Raw genomic sequence first — 17,782 nt, 5'->3', positions numbered from 1 at the left:
TTATATTGTTGGAATGAATATATATGATTTGTAATTTACAAGTCAACTGTGCATTGGTGTTACGAAAACGCATCAGTAACATTATTTTATAAATCATAGCATCATGCATAATTTTGTGAGTAATAGATACAAAATATGAGTTGAAGTTTATTTGTTCCTTGTTCCCTAACGAGAAAAGCAATATCTTTGGGCCCCTCGATGATTTGGTGTTGACATTATAGTGTTCGGCCCACGTAGGGTTGAATTGATGTGTTCCATTATTTGTCTTACGAGTTCATCAATAATCAGAGTTTGGAAGTTGCTTTGGAAAGCACACTTTTCTATTTGATTAAGCCAATAATTAAATTTGTATATACTTGAATTAAAAGTATAGTCCTTTTCAGTTGCCTTCAAATCTGGTAACACTACTACAATATTACCCTTTAATGACACATATTGCATGTCATAAAACACATAGACGACACGCAAATATGTGTCAAGGAAGGCCCTATTATAAATGAAGACGACGCGCATTTGTGTGTTGTAACCTTACGGAATGCATTTACGGCGCACATAGATGACACACAATACGTATGAAGGAAACCTTTGTCATAAAAGAAGACGACACACATTTTTCTGTGTCATAATTTTAAATGTTTTTAAATTTTTTTTTTTTTTTTTTTTTTTGTAGATTTATTTATTTTAAATTAAATGACATTTGACATCTAAAAATACAAAATAACATATCATACAAAAAGAAAAAGACAATTAATTTCATAATATATGGTACGTCAAATACAAATATTAATTCCAATGCTAAATAAATGTAATGCACTGTTGTAATTTGATAATACATTAAAAAAAATCATTGGTATCCATGGATATGTGGAGTCTTTGGCCATTTCTAATGGAAGCTTCTATTGGCTAGGCTATTGAAAATTTACACGGTATATATGCTAAAATACTTTTTGAAGTAATACATAGTTCCTAAGTGTAAATGATTACAAAAGGTATCGTTTCATTAATAAAAATTACACGAGTAACATACTTTGGATAGCATACACCACAAATTTTGTTGGTACTCCGGCTCCTTCCATGTTAGATAGTGCACTGTATTCGCACATATATACTTTTCCAAGATAGGATGGATATCTAAAAAAGGTTAAAAGCCCAAAAAAATTATATGAGGATGTAAAGAGCTTTTATACGAAGAAAAAAAAGTGAAAAAGTATTTTAGCATATATATATATATATATATATATATATATATATATATATATATATATATATATATATATATATATATATATATATATATATATATATATATATATATATATATATATATCGTGTAAATTTTCAATAGCCCAGCCTGTAGAGGCGTACATTAGTAATGGCCAAAGACTCCACATATCCATGGATATTGTTGCCAAAGAAAAGGTCATGTGTGATACAATGTCAAAAACTTCTTCGAACTCTGTGAAAAAAATTATAATAATTAATTAAGTGAATCGTAAATATAACAAATAGTTATGTTTATACAAATGTCAAATGTCCATTAGATGGAAGCATTGTTTGTCACATTATTGGAAGTAGAATTGGATCAATGTGAGCAAACAACTGAGGAAGTAACTCAGTGTGTCAAGAACAATACTAATGGCGCTTAGATATCCGGCTGTGAAAGTACCACTATCATAATCAGCTTCATCATCTTCTTCAGTTGTGTTCATACACTTCCAAAATGCAGTGACCTGTGTAATGATTAAAAAAAACTTAGAGTGTTAATTATAACAAAATCTTTAAGAAAAAAAATCATCACTAGGTTCTGGCATAAGCAAACAGCATAGGGTGTCATCTCCTCTTCACACAAATGAACAATATTCTCAAGGGTAGAAATCAGATCCCTGTTTTCAACTTCATTCATAACCTTCAAAAGATATAAAAATAAACCATGTGTAAGAGAAAATCAACAAACAAAATTTAGAATTTGAGTCAACACAATACCAAAAAGGATTTGTGGAAGAATTGGCTTCATTTCATCAAGATCTACAAAATAACATTAGATTATGGTTCAAAGGAGAGAAACTATGAAAAAAAGGAATATATTTAATTAGTGGTTTAATTACCTTCACATTCTTTAACAAAAGAACACAATGAAACAACCGGGTCAACACGCACTGGAAGCTCCGAGTCACTCGTCCCAGTAACAACATTTTGTAGTGCTTTGCAGAAATTATTCCGTAAGAAAAATAAATATGAGCATATTTTCCTGCAACCCACGCAGCCTAAAGAAAATAATATTTTAGAATAAAGTTCATAACTATAAAAAGAACAAAATGAGGTATACAATAAGATTTACCTTTGCTCTAATATGGCCTACTGGACTACTAAGCTATGGGAAAACATGTTGCACCAACATTTGCTTAAACACAGACTTATAAGCTTCAGTTTGCATTAACTTATCACATTGTTTTCTAATAACAAGAAGTGCACTGTCCTTTTGTGTACAAGGTATAATCTCAACTAGTCTTGCATCCTTGTATCTAACATAAAATACACAATTACAAACTTCAAATATTTTTTGTAGTAAAGTAGGAAACATGCTAAATAGTAGCTAAAGAATACATACTCTTAAATATTTCCAGAATGAATAATATAACTTTTTGAAGGATTTTTTCCCATTATTTTTCACTAACTTGCTCAAAAGGTATAGTGATGCAGTCATGGGACTATAATCTTCAATAATATTTGTAGTAAGAATAAAGTGTTGAGCACCTAATAAACTTTGGTTTGTTAAAAAAAACATATATTGAAGACTACCATAATCCTTTCTGACATACTCATATGGAGTTCGTTGAATCATGAGATATATTTCTGTAAAATATATTAGGAAACCAGGAAAAAATAGAAGAAAAATGAACATATAGTTGAGAGATTGAAGGTTTTCAATGTAGCTATGGGGTGTGACAGTCTCCAGCCGGTGGTAGCTTCATGGGGAGGCGATGGCTAATAGTGGCGAGCAAGGAGCACTCATCACTTGAGGAACTGACGACCGAGACAAGCAGATGGAGGGTCTGTAAAATGTGTCGATGTAAAATGTGTATAAGAAATGAGACTGTACCCCTTTGATTTCAATTTCATGTGTCAGTGACCAAAAAGCCTTTGATTTCACTAAGAATCGAAACCCTAGTTCCAGCAATAGTCGATTTTTGTGGCCATATATAGATTGTTAGGCATGAGACCCCTTTGATTTCAGCTGACTAGTGTAGGAGAAAGGAGAAGCGGTCGTGGTTCTCCGATTGAGGTCATGCACAAATGTGTGTCCTCTATCCTTCAAATTTTAGAAAGCTGGCATTATTTTTATGACACACAACAAATATGTATCATATATCAAGGTGTGACATTGTTCACATGTTATTAAAGGGTTGATTTCTAGTAGTGTAATTGACTAAAATGGATTTTGGAGAGAGAGGTTGATTTATTATTTTATTAAATGATTAATAAAGTGCAATAAATAATTTATTGATACATTATGAGATTGATATATTAATTAGAAATAGTATTATTTAATAAATAATTAATCAAAAAATAATTGGAATTATGTTTGACATTAATTGGAATAATTAAAAGTGCAAGGAACCAAGCTATAATTTTTCAAAAGTTGAACAAGAAAAAAGATTTTGAAATATTCTAGGGTTGGCCAAAAATTTGGAGGCTCCTTAGAGTTTCTGGATTATTCCGTATAGATAATATGATTAATAAGGAAACTATATAATGTCAAGATTTGAAATAATATTAATTTATTTCAAAATAGGGTTATCTAGGGTTTTCTATCAGCTATAAATAGGGCCTTTAACATACAATTTTTACCCACTCTTATTCTAAGAAGGAATTTTCGAAATTCCTATCCCTTCTCTTCTCTCCTCAAGTGTTCTAATTACTAGAGTTTGGGTACAAACCATCGGATGCATTAGATTTTTGATAATTGCTTTCTAAGAGTTTTTGGAAGAAGGATTTGATTGATTATTTACAATTATAATCAAAATGTATGTATAACCTTATCCCTTTTTAGATTTCGGTTATGATAGGGTTTCCCTAGGGTTATTGATGTTCATAGGTTGATTCTATCAATATAGAAAACTTGGATCCAAATAGGTTGCATATGAACTTAAGTGTTAAGTTTTTCCACCATAATTTTTAATTACAACCTATAAAACCTATCATTGATGACCTTTGAGGATCCTAACATCAAAGTGTTACTAGCCACAGATCCTGATTATGATCTTAAACAAGAATATATAGTTTTCATAACCCCAACATGTATATATTGTTATTTAGCAATGCCTTTTGGTTAAAAAAAATACAGGTGTTACATATCAAATATTGATGAACAAAATGTTCAAGAAACAACTTGGGAAGACCATGGAAGTCTACATAGATGACATGGTGGTGAAATCCAAGAAAGATGATAATCGTCTCCAAGATCTTAAAGAAACATTCAATATATTTGACAAATTCAACATGAAGCTCAATCAATTCAAGTGTCACTTTGGTGTAAAGGCAGGGAAGTTCTTGGCTACATGGTGAAAAAAGGGATTGAAGCTAGTCATTAACACATCAAGGATATCTTTAATCTTCAATCATATACTTTGACAAAATACATTCAAAGGTTAATATGTAGAGTTCGATCCCTAAACAGGTTTATCTCTAAGGCATCTAAAAGTTGAAAACCTTTATGTGACATCTTTGAAAAGAAAAAAGGTTTTGAATGGATGATGGATCATGAGAAATAATTCTAAGTGATAAAGAGTTATCTATATTTAGTTCCTATGATGGATAAACAAGTATATGGAGAAAATTTTCGTATATCTAGTTGTATCCAAGAATGCAACAAACCCACTCTTGGTCAAGGAAAAATATGGTGCTCAACATCCAATGTATTACATCAGCAAACGTTTCTTGGAGGCTGAGACTAGTTACATATCTTGAAATCTAATCATATCTCTTGTTTGTGCTTCGACTAAATTATTCATTATTTTGAAACACGTCTTATTTGTGTAAGAACTAACTATCCAATAAAGAATGTGATGAGAAAACTTGAGATGTGAAGAAGGATAGCCAAGTAGTATGTACAATTAAGTACATATGACAAAAGATACGACCCATGATCTTATATAAAATAAAAGACATTAGCAGACTTTGGTGGCTAATTTTAGTCTAGATCTTCAACTTGAAGCAGAAAAAGTAGTTTAGTGGCTTCAAGATATAGAAGATCAAAATAATTGGATCCTCTTCACCAATGATTGGGTCTCAAAGTCATACTAAAATCACCACAAGGGGACATTATACCCCATGTAGTAAGTTGTGATTTTCAAACAACCAACAACGAGGTGAAATATAAAGTAGTAATCTTAGGTTTACAAATCGCCCAAGATATTTGGATTAAAAATCTTCAGGTACATATGGATTCATTATTAGTTACTAACTAATTTAATGAAAAGCATATGCAGTAAAAAACAAAAGATTGGCTTCATATTTGATGCTAGTAAAAAAAGTTGGCATCCAAGTTCCAAGATTTTAACATAACACAGGTACCTGTAAAGAATTATACATAAGCAGATGTGTTAGATAATCTTGGTTCTTCCTTCAAGATTTACCATGACATTAAGCTACCAATATATAATGTCATTAAACCTAAAATAGAATATACCAAGAATAGGTAGCGCCAACCCAAAACCATGGGTCCAAGGATCTAAAACCCCATGAATATTTAGCTTTTCACCACATCTTAGACCTCACCCATATGTCAATATCTCAAAGACGGATCCATTCCTTAAAATGAAAAATACCCATGAACCTTCATAATCAAAGCTTCCAGATTCAATATAATTAAAGATACATTGTTCAGAAAATCAACAGGAGATCCCTATCTTAGGTGTCTTTAAGTGGATGAAGCACAGAACTTCCCAAAAGAAATCTATAAAGGAGAATATGGCAACCATATAAGGGGAAGGGAACAATTATCTAAGATCTCGAGGATAGGATACTATTGGACAACAATAAAAAGAGACGCAATGGAATATATGCCAAAAAATGTGATACATGCCAAAGACACAATAATATCTTGCATTAACTACCTAAACCTCTACACCCAATTATATATCCATGACCATTCATGAGATGAGGCACATAAATTTATTGAAAGCTTCCCATATCACCAGGTGGTAAAGTTTCCATGCTAGAAATGACTTATTACTTCTCGAATATGATAGAAATTGAATCCTTTGTCCATGTTAGAGAAAAGGAAGCGATATCCTTCATCAAGCACAACACCCTGACCAGGTTTAGCATATTATTTGAAATTAAATGTGATAATGGTTCTCAATTTATAGGTAAACGAACATAAAACTATTGTGCAAGTTCGGCAATCCAGAGGAGTACGTGTACGTCTGTTCATCCTCAAGCTAATGGTCAACATGATTCGAGCAACAACATCATTTTCAATAACCTAAAGTGAAGGCTCATAGAAAGAAGAGGAAGATGAGCTAACAAATTACCTTTAGTTACTTCGTCAGATAGGATGAAAACTAATAACTCTACATGGAAAACACCATTTTCTTCAGTATTTGGAACTGGGGTTATGATCCCATAGAGGTTATGATCGTTATACGTAGGACAAGATTCTACAATCAAGAAGAAAATGACAAGATCCTAGATGAAGCTCTTGATGTAGTTGATGAAATTAAGCATATTGCCAAGATAAGGATAACAGCTTACCAGCAAAGGATTGCCAAATATTACAACAAGCATATCAAAATCAGAAGATTTCATGAAGGATATCTTGTCCTTATAAATGTTTTCCAAAATAAAATGGAACATAGTGTAGGAAAACTTGCCCCAAAATGGGAAGGTATGTACCTTATAGAATCAAAAGTTGGAAAAGGGGCATATTGGTTATCCACCGTAGATGATCATTTATTACCAAGATCATGGAACACTATACATCATAAAATTTATTTTGCATAGACCCAAGATCTTGGCCCAATATACACAAGTACATTTTATTTTCCAATTTCAATTATCCTTATATATTTTCATCTTTGATACTAACTTAAGCATCGGATGGGTGTTAGCTATGCTAACACACACCCTTTACTCAAGATCTTTGTTTTGTGGAAATTGCAAGATCTTGAACAAGATATTAAGGATTGATCACCCTTCCTAAGATATAAGGCACCAAGATACCTTCTAATGTTTAAATATTAACATCTTTCTACAAGATCGGGTTTAAACACCTCGCTTGGATGTGTGTATTCTAGTTGTAGTCAGAGAATATGGGGATCAACTTATGCATTAATAACTACGAACCTCCATATTAATAACTATACATTAGAACTTAAGAAAAACATCAATATAACAGCACATGCGTGTCACACAATTATGATGGGAATATCCCAAGGATCCCATAATTTCATGTTGACTTAAGGTTCAAACATAATCATATTCATAAAGATAATAAATATAAAACACATGAATATCTCAAAACTAGGATATTAAATTAAAACCAGAGATTTAAAGCAGTGGGAGCATCCTAATATGTCATCCAAGGTAACTTTTATTCATGATGTAATCCAAGATAACTCTCTCTCTCTCTCTCTCTCTCTCTCTCTCTCTCTTTCTATCTCTCTCTCTCTCTCTCTCTCTCTCTCTCTCTCTCTCTCTCTCTCTTTCTCTCTCTCTCTCTCTCTCTCAAAATATCATAAAAGTAAACAATCATCTATCTATTCATTTCTATGTTTTAAGCATACTATTATGTGTCCTTAGAAAAATTTATCTTCTAAAAAATATTTCAACTACTACTTAATTTTCTTAAAATCCCTGAATGATTTACTTCTTCTTACTTATAAGAATTGTATTCCTCAAGTAATTTTTATCAAATTATAGCAAACAAAATTAAAAGATAACCAAAATCCATTCATTTTCAAAGTAAGTGTTACATTGTCAAAATATCCATTAAAGGGAAAAATATCCTTCTTAAGAGAATCTTTTCTTCTACTCATTTCTTCTCATTTTGATTCTCATCAACCCTCTCAAGCTTGGAACTTACTTCTTCACCACCATTCAATTTCTTTAGCTCCTTTTCTCATGCCTCTACATCCCAAGAAGAAACATTAATCTCTTTAGAACTATTAAACATCTTTAAATTCTCCTCCAAAATGGCTTTGGTCGTAAAAAACTCAGCCTCCTATGTTATTTCCTCAAACAATCCTTCAAGATCCTCATATCTCTTTGTTTTTCTCTTCAAACCCTCCTCCTTCACAGAAATGTTTTTAGATTGTGCCCACATTCCTTGCCCTTTATGTCTAGTTCTTGCTCCTTCGTTTTTATCTTTAACTCCATCTGTTTCATCAAAGATTCATAATCCTTCTTTAAACCGTCGGGCTATAAACTTGTGGTTGATTTCTCGTGATGAAATTCCAAAGAACACATCTTGGTTGGGCCTTGCCACAGACTTCCTCTTTTTTGGCTCAAGACTCTGGGGTTTCATACTTGTTCTCTTAAAAATGGTAGGGGTAGCTTAACATCTTTCAAAGGGAAACTACCACATAGGAATTCATCAAGGTTGAAACAGGAGAAAGGAGAACAAGAAAGAGTAACTCTTGAGCCTATCAAAGTTAGAATAAAATCAATAAATAATATCAAAAAGAATACTAAGATAGTCTCAAGAAAATTAAGAGTCTTACTAGTCAACATCTTTGAATCTTGAAATACTCGTCTTGATTTGCAAAAACTGATTATCCCCAATGATCCTGAGAAATCTCTTCTCGGAAGGTAATCTCAAGAACTTCTAAATCCTCTTTTCTCTATCGTCTCTTGGCAAAAACAAGCCTTCAAATTTGGGAATTGTTACATAGCACATGTTAGTATCCCTTCTTTAAACTAGATAACCTTAAAGAAAAAGAGCTCTACCCGAACCAATATACTTAATAGGCAATGTATCCCCATCAACTATAGATTCCCTATTAACAAAGAAATATTTTCTTTGCCACCTGACATTATTAAAGTATGTGTTAAGGACCAAATGATTCTTCATGGACTTTATTTTTAAAGATGATGTGGGAGGAACCAATATGATTAGTTTTATTAAGATGATTAACCCAAAACAAGATGCGTCAGACCATAGGCACAACATAGGCATAAGGAAATCTAGTAATTAAAAAAATAAGAACTCAGAAATCAAAGTTGGAAAGTGAAAAGAAAGTCCAATCTAAAAAGGGAGATAATCAAAGCGAATCTAAGATGGCGATACAAAATCAAAGACTACATGATCAATTTATATGAAGGAAGATACCTACTTAAGGGGCTAAAAGTCAAATCTCCTAAGAAAAATCGAACAGTTAGCCCGTCTCTTCTGCACATAACGACAATTTTTTGTAGGATTAGGTATCTAAGCTAATAACTAAATTCCTATATACTTAAATTATTAGTAACGTGCTTTTGGGTTTCCCTCAAACCTAATAATTGACAAGAATGTTTATTGGAAAGAGAGGTTGATTTATTGATCTTTTATAAGATTAAAAAATTTTAATTAATGATTTATTAATATATTATGAGAATAATATACTAATTATAAATATTTTTGTTTAAGTAATGATTATTCAGAAATTAATTAGAAGTAATTTTGGATTAATTAAATTAATTAAAAGTATAAGGACCTGAATTGTAATTGTTCATAGTTGAACAAAAGTGGTTCTAGAACCTTCCCCAAGGTGGCGGACGGTTTAGGAGGTATAATATAGGATTTCTAGAATATCCCTTGGAGATAATTAGGAGAATGGATAATTACCTAATTTGAAATAATAGTATTATATTTAAATCAGGGTTTCCAGGTTCTCCTAGTTTGGCTATAAATAGGGCCTTAAGCCTTCACATTTTCGGCCACTCCTTTTCTCAAAATAATAGCAAAAAATCTCCTCTCTCCTTAAAGTAAGTTAATTTCTAAAGTTTGGGTATAAATCATTAGAGGCACAAGGTTTCTGGTGCTAGCTTTCAGGCAAATTCTAGAAGGATTTATTTGATTGTTTACTATAATAATCAAGAAGGTATTTAAACCCTAAAACGTTTTTGATTTTCAATTTTTCTAGGTTTACATTAGGGTTCTTTATGTTCAATAGATTATAACATTCAATAGTGAAAACATAGATCTAATTAGGTTGCATGTGAACTTAAGAGTTAAGTTATTTTCCGCCACATGAATTTTGTAACCTATAAAACCTAATATTAGTGTCAGAGCCATTGTTTTTAATTGAATATGCATAATAGTTGAACATATCAAATTAGAGTTTATAGAAATTAAACCCTAAGGCTTGGAATTTTCAACTTGGTCTAGGATTCTTGAAACCCTAGCATTCTCCCTTGATTTTGATATTCAATAGGGTTTGTTAGGATTTCCTTATTGGGATAATTCCATAAAACCCTCAAATTTTCAAGAAATATTTAGTTGTATCCTAAGTTCATCTTTTTCTATTTTACTCTTTGATGGTATTAGGGGATGTTTGGTTCTAGGATTAAAGTGTACTTGGTTTGCTCAAAAAGTTGATTACTCAGAAAAGGAGAGGCTATGATTCAAACCCAAGTCTCCCCCACACAAGTCGAAGAACCTAACCAACTCGACTGAGGAACTAATTACGTTTTATTCCTTGAAAATGTTTATACATAACCTAACATGCACTAACCACCTTCACCATCGTCTTCATCACCGCACACCATCAGAAAATTATCATTGTTGATGGAGCGTGTGTGGTTAACCAATACATCAATTAGACATGATAAATAACATCACGGTTGCCAAGAATATTTACATGGTTGTTGTAATCTTGTTTGTGATCCTCGTTATCCCAGTAAAAAATAGTAGAGCATAATCTGAGATTAAACATGACATTGATAGATTCAATGAATCTCGAAACATATAGGAATTTCATTTTGATTAAAATTGGTAAATTACCTTTACTTACCTATATAATATTTACAATTAGATTACGACATCCCTCTTCTAGTTTATGAATTGAAAAGTTGGGTCCTAGCCTTAAATATTAGTTATGGATTAAAATATTAAGGATTATTGTCATCTATCTAAAACTACTTTTTTATTTATAGATGTCTAATCATGGCGATGCTTTTGCTTCTCAAACCTCTACCCACAACTCGAACTACTCACTACTTTTGATCATATCTAAGGTGACATTGGATGACACCAACAACAATGATTGGATGTGTAATATCAAGATAGATCTTTGATTCGAGGGCAATGAGTATGTCCTTGAAAAACAACTTATTAAGATTGATGATTCGACTTTTACTCCTGAAGAAAATGTCACATACACGAAACATTATGAAGACACAACTAAGGTTTCTTGCATCATGTTTGCCACCATGGTTCCTGAGTTGCGAAGCTTTGATAAGGTTTACTAGACATACAAGATGAAATTGGATCTTGTGGAAAAAATTCACAAGATATCTTGTCAAGAAAAGTATGAGTTTGTCAAAGCACTAATGGCTTGCAAGTTGAAAGAATGAGAGTTGGTCGGCAATCATGTGCAAAGAATGCAGAGATACGTGGACCGCCTTGAGATGATAAATGTGAATTTAGACGAGGAGTTGGCCATTGAGACGGTCCTTAACTCTTTTCCACCTTGTTATGATCAATTCATTTTCACTTATCATTTGAACAATACTAAAACTACATTGGCCTCACTCCATAACCTATTATAGACAACATAATCGGATATTAAGAAGAATTAAACCCTACTCCTACTTATGCTCCTATCATTGCCATTAGGAAAAACAAAGGAAAGAAGAGGAATGTTTCTCCCAAGTCGAGCTAGAAAGGCTAGGCCCATGTTGGGTTGTCTAGGAATAGACCAAAAGTAAAGACCAATTTTGACATTCCTTCTGTTAGTGATCCCAGAAAGGCCACTTGCTTCTATTGTAAGGAAAAAGGGCCATTAGAAATTAATCAACCCCAAATGCTTGTAGCACATCATGGATGGCAAGGTGAAGCCATCGCCAATATGTATACTCACTATTCAAACTAATAACTCACAACCTATTCGTTCTTGGGTCCACGATACATGATGCGGTTTTCATATTTATTCTGATTTGTAGGGCCTAAGAGAAAGTGAGGAAGTGAAGAATGGAAGGATGAATCTTATCATGCGAAGTAGGAAGTCTTCTCATGTTACCAAGATTGGAACTTACCGTTTGGTGCTTAGTAGTGATCTTAGGATATATTTGATTTATTGTTGCTATTCTTCAAAAATGACGTGAAAAATTATTTTTTTCATGCATTGTTTAGACAAAATTTTTATATAATTTTAATGATTTGAATGGATTGATTTTGGTTTATAAAAATGGTGTTTCTTTGTTTGAAGCTTTACCTTTCAATGGTGTGTATGAAACTATGACTTGTGTTGATACCTTATGAAATAGTGTATTTCATATTGATTCATCTAACGGTTTAGAAAAGGCATGCATGTGGCATTGTCATCTTATGCACATTAAATGGAAACATATCGCCCAAACTCCAAAATGATGGAGTGTTGGAATCATTCGACCTAAGACCATATGATGAATTTGAATCTTGTCTTTTGGGCAAAATCAAAAAATCACCTTTCACTAGATCTTGTGAAAGACGTGAAGGTTTATTGGATCTCAGACACACAGATGTCTGTGGACCCTTCAGATCCACCACAAGGGATGCTAATTGATTTTATGTGATATCTATAGACTATTATAACTGATATGGTTAAATCTACTTAATCAACCATAAATTAGAAACCTTTGAAAAGTTCAAAGAGGTAAAACATAAAGTCGAAAATCAATTAGAAAGAAAGAAAAAGATACTTCGATCTGATAGAGGTGGAGAGTATCTTACTATCGAGTTCCACTACTACATTAAGGAACGTGGAATAGTTTCACAATTGACTCTTGCTAGGACACCACAACTTAATGGTGTGGCTAAGAGGCATAAATAGACTTTGTGAGACATGGTTATTTCCTTGATGAGTTGAGCTTATCTTCCCATTTCTTTCTGGGGGTATGCCATAGAGACCCTAAGGCTGGAAAGTGGAAAGAGGCGATAGGCAGCGAGATCAAGTCCATGTATGACAACCAATTTTGGAATTTGGTTGATCATATACCAAGTTGAAAGATAGTTGGGTGCAAATGGATCTTCAAGAAGAATAGTAACATAGATGGAAAGATACACACTTTATGAAGGGCTTTTCTCAATCCCTGGGGATTGACTATGATGACACCTTCTCACCAGTGGCCAAGATAATTTCTGTTAGGATAATGCTCGCCCTAAATGCCTTTCATGATTATGAAATATGGTAAATGGATGACAAAACCACTTTACTTAATAGGAAGTTAGCTAAATAAGTTTACATGAGTCAACCAGAGGGTTTTGTAGATGGAAAGTTTCCTAATAGAGTGTGTAAGATTGAGAAATCCTTTTATGGATCAAAACAAGTGTCTCGTAGCTAGAATCTTTGCTTCCATGAGAAATCCAAAGAATTTGATTCTACTTGTGAATTAAAGTACATAGTAGCAAGTGAAGCATCAAAGGAAGCGGCTTGGCTGAAGAACTTCATCGGCAATCTCGGAGTAGTCCCGACCATTAAGGAGCCAATGTAAATTTTTTGTGATAATAAATGATCGATTGCTTTGAACAAAGAACTGAGAGATCACGGTAGATTGAGAAATATCGATAGAAAGTACCATTACATCAGACAATGAGTTGAAGGAGGTCATATCTTAGTGAAGTGGGTGTCATTAGAAGACAATCATGCATATCCTTTCATGATGACTCTGAGTAGGGTTAAGCAAAATCATCGTGCTAAGAGCATTAGTTTGAGGGATGATATTAGTTTTACTAGTTAGTTGATTAGTTTGAAACTTGTAACAAAATAAATTGAATTGATTTTAGTGATTGAATAATAAAGATTATTTATGAGTTTATTTACTGCCTTTGTCAATTATTTATTCTTGTGTTTTGATTTGCATGTTTTACTTCCTGAATAATTTAATTATTCATATTCTACATTTACTCCTACTTTTAGAAGTAAGTAGTGAATTAAGTCTGTCATGAAATGGATTCTAGATTGTCTAAGGAGTTTAGACATAGCAATTATGTTGCCACAACATTCATGGGTACTTATAAAATTGAGATTTAAGTACTGGATAAGCCCACGCTCAGAGAACTACTTCATGTATTCTATCACGAGTAATTATGAGAAGAGAATATCTTATGTTCTATAAATGGATATATACGAGTTGTAATTTACAAGTCGGTTGTACATTGGTATTGTGAAAATGCATTAGTAACATGATGTTATAAAATGTAGTATCATGTATGATTTGGTGAGTAAAGGATACAAGCATATAGGTCAAAGTTTATTTGTTCCTATTGCCCGAATAGGAAAAGTGTTATATGTTGGTCCCTCATTGGTTTAGTGTTGACTTATAGTGATGCGCCCAGCTAGGACTAAATTGATGCGTTCAATTATAAGTCTTATAACGTCATCATAAATAAGAAATCAGGAAACTTAATATAGAACAATGAGATCAATTCATATCCACATCCCATGTTTGTATGATATCTGGAAGAACGAAGGACTGCTTGCTCATTTATCTTAGGGCCAATGTTTGATTTGATCAGAGTTCGACACTTGGTATGGGAACCACACTTTGTTGTCTAATTTAGAAGTCATATTGTTAATTGTACTTATAAACTTATCCAAGTGGGAGACTATTTGATTATGTGTCTAATACAATAACTAAATCGGTATATACATGAATTATATGCAAATTACTTTTGATTTCCCTCAAACCTAGTAATTGACTAGAATAATTTTTGGAGAGAGGGGTTTATTTATTGATCTTTTATAAGATTAATAAATTGTAATTTATCGTTTATTAATATATTATGACAATAATATATTAATTAGAAATATTTTTTTTCATTAATAATTAATCAGAAATTAATGAGAAGTGATTTTGGGATCAAATAGGTTAATTAAAAGTACAAGAACCTGAGTTGTAATTTTTTAATAGTTAAACAAAAGTTGTTCCAAAACCTCCCACGAGGTGGTGGACGATTTTGGAGTTATATTCTATAGTTTCTAGAATATCCTTTGGAGATAATTAAGAGATTAGATAATCAACTAATTTGAAATAATAGTATTATATTCATATTATGGTTTCTAGCATTTCCTAATTCAACTATAAATAGGGCCATAACTCTTCACATTTTTGGCCACTCCTTCTCTCAAAACAATAACTGAAAATCTCATATATCCTCCTCTCTCCACAAAGTAATCAAATTGATATGCTTTGGATACAAACCATTAGAGGCATGAGATTTCTGGTGCTAGCTTCCAAGTCAATTCAAGAAGGATTTATTTGATTATTTACTATAATAATCAAGAACGTATGTACACACTAAACATTTTATCGTTTTCGATTTTACTAGGTTTAATTTAGGGTTCTTGATGTTTAATAGATTATAGCATTCAATAGTGAAAACATATATCCAATTAGGTTGCATGTGAACTTAAGAGTTAAGGTATTTTATTCCACATGAATTTTGTAACCTATAAAACGTATGTGATATCCCGAAATTCAGGTCATAGACTGCGAACGACTAAATTACAATAAATCTTTTTGTATTATAACTCACTAAGTTTTAGTGCAACTAAGGTAAAATCTATGAGTTTAAATATTATAAGATACCATATGATATCATACATCTAAATGTATAAACTGACAAACGAATCAAACAGCTCAAATTGCAACACTAGTTAATGCATCTAAAAAAATGAAAATTCTTATTAAGTAGTTATGAGAAAAGAAAACAATAAAACCTTATAGTACATGTTCCCCTATTTTTGAGATTATAAAGAACGTCCAAAATGGAGTTCGTATGCAAAAGATACTGCAATTTTAAGAAAACGAACAGTAAAACACTGATTTTCTTTAATCGTGTAAAACCGAATCGATCCGTTATGGCACTTACACACCTCTTATGGGAATTCTGAGAGAGTTTTTGGACTCAGGCCATTGCCTAACATTTTATTTCATACCCATACCGAAAATATTTTCAAAAGTCGAAAAATCGAGCGTTACGGGCCATTTAGACGCAAAAATTTAAACATGATTTCCTAGAGTTCCATAACTCGAAAAATTAATCTGTTTAGGTTTTTGGAATCCTCGAACCCGACTCTATCTAATGGCACTTTCGGAAAAAATTCATCACCACGGGATCCTGATACACCAAAATATTGTGGGTTTTGAGCAATTAAAAGGAATGTGACCTTATTTAGGACCCACTAGAGTTATGAGAAGCAAACTATAAGCTCATTCTTTCTTACTTCTCTCCCACATGACCATCTCCTCCCCCCGCCCTCTCCATCTTGAGTTTACACTCCAAATTTTGAATCCCTTAGTGTTCATTTGATCCATAATTCGAGCCCAATATTAATTCTCATCATTGTTCATTCTTTTAAGCACAAATTATGATTATTTTCTTCATCTATTTCTTTTTCTCTCTCTCGCATCAGTTGAGCACATCGTGTATCTCAATCGAAGTCAATAGTTGGAGTTGTATTCAAATGGAAAATGATTTGAATGGTTTTCTAATTGATTTTTGATTGTTTTTGGACTTTGTAATCTCTCAATCGGAACACACAATGGAAGTTTGTGATTTGAAATTATAATTGATTGGGTGGATGATTTTGATTTTCGAATCATATCTTGGATGTCGATTTATTAATGACAAATAATTGTAGTCGTGACTGAAAATCCTTTGTGGTTTGTTTGTTTCTGGAACAATCAAACGTTGATGAGTGTTCATGATTCGTTTCAGTTGAGGAGTCAAACAAAAAAGTTAAATATCCGCTTTTTCGATTTTGATTCAATCACTTTGAGTTGAAATTGGTTGAAGTAATGTGTGTAGCAGTAAGGAATGAAAATTGGTTGTTCAAAGAATCGACTCTAGTGAGTTCAAGGAATCGAAAAGGAATGATAGAAATTCGAATGTGATTTGGATGTAGAATCGTGAGTTTGACTATAAATCATTTAGTTGAAAATCAAGACCTTAGAATTAAAAGTTTTTGGTTTATATATCCATTTGATTTTAACAGTCGGAGGATTTGTAATGAAAATAATTAATTAAGAGGTTTCGATTTTGAGGTTGAAGACTGTAATCCAAAGTGCTGGTTACAGGAATTAAAAATCAAGTTCTTGGGAATCGAATGTTTATGAGAATTGGTTTTGATTTGGATATTTCGACTGTCAATAGTAGAAACTGGTTTGCTTCCAGTCAAAAGTAAATTATTGATCAAATTCGACTATGTTGGAAATTGAATAAGTGGAGTTACTAATCGAAAGTGGATCATTTGGAGTCATTCGAGTTAAGCTGTGACTAGTGTTGGTTGTCAAGTCCGACTCAACGTATTTGCTTGAGTCGAATTCTATTTCGACTAAGTATTGCTTGGGTTAAGTATCGATTTTGATTGATGGATGGAACATTCACTTGTTTGGAATCAAAATCTATTTGACTAAGTGTTGAATTGAGGCAACATCAATTTGAATGGTGATGTTGGAGTCGAAATCCTTTAGCTTGGAGACGAAATCAATTGATTGTAACGTATTTCAACTGGTGTTGAATTAGAGTTTTTTGAGTCAAACTCAATTTCGACCGATCTTCTTGTTTGTACATAATGTTCTTGTTCGATTTATATCT

The 17,782-nt window shown here is 32.4% G+C and overlaps 1 pseudogene; it reads right to left on the bottom strand.

The window, feature by feature from the left end:
- Nucleotides 1–686: 686 nt before the first annotated feature.
- Nucleotides 687–2,842, bottom strand: LOC145002462 (importin beta-like SAD2; annotated as a pseudogene).
- Between the last annotated feature and the right edge of the window lie 14,940 nt (nt 2,843–17,782).

Source organism: Lactuca saligna, chromosome 6, assembly GCF_052625555.1.
Source record: "Lactuca saligna cultivar CGN05327 chromosome 6, ASM5262555v1, whole genome shotgun sequence".
Taxonomy (NCBI): Eukaryota; Viridiplantae; Streptophyta; class Magnoliopsida; order Asterales; family Asteraceae; genus Lactuca; species Lactuca saligna.
The sequence above is the reverse complement of the archived record's forward strand: the minus strand, read 5'-3'. Positions and strand labels throughout refer to the sequence as shown.